Raw genomic sequence first — 348 nt, forward strand, 5'->3', positions numbered from 1 at the left:
GAGTAAGACTCTAAGAAAAAAAAGTATGGGGCCAGGCACGGTGGCTCACACCTGTAATCCCAGCACTTTGGGAGGCTGAGGTGAGCGGATCACGAGGTCAGGGGTTCGAGACCAGCCTCGCAAACATAGTGAAAGCCCGTCTCTACTAAAGATACAAAAAATTAGCCAGGCGTGGTGGCAAGTGCCTGTAATCCCAGTTATTTGGGAGGCTGAGGCAGGAGAATCGCTTGAATCCGGGAGGTGGAGGTTGCAGTGAGCCAAGATCATGCCACTGCACTCCAGCCCTGGTGACAGTGCGAGGCTCTGTCCCAAAAATAAATAAATAAATAAATAAATAAATAAATAAAT

Source organism: Hylobates moloch, unplaced genomic scaffold (assembly GCF_009828535.3).
Source record: "Hylobates moloch isolate HMO894 unplaced genomic scaffold, HMol_V3 SCAFFOLD_9, whole genome shotgun sequence".
NCBI classification, from domain to species: Eukaryota; Metazoa; Chordata; class Mammalia; order Primates; family Hylobatidae; genus Hylobates; species Hylobates moloch.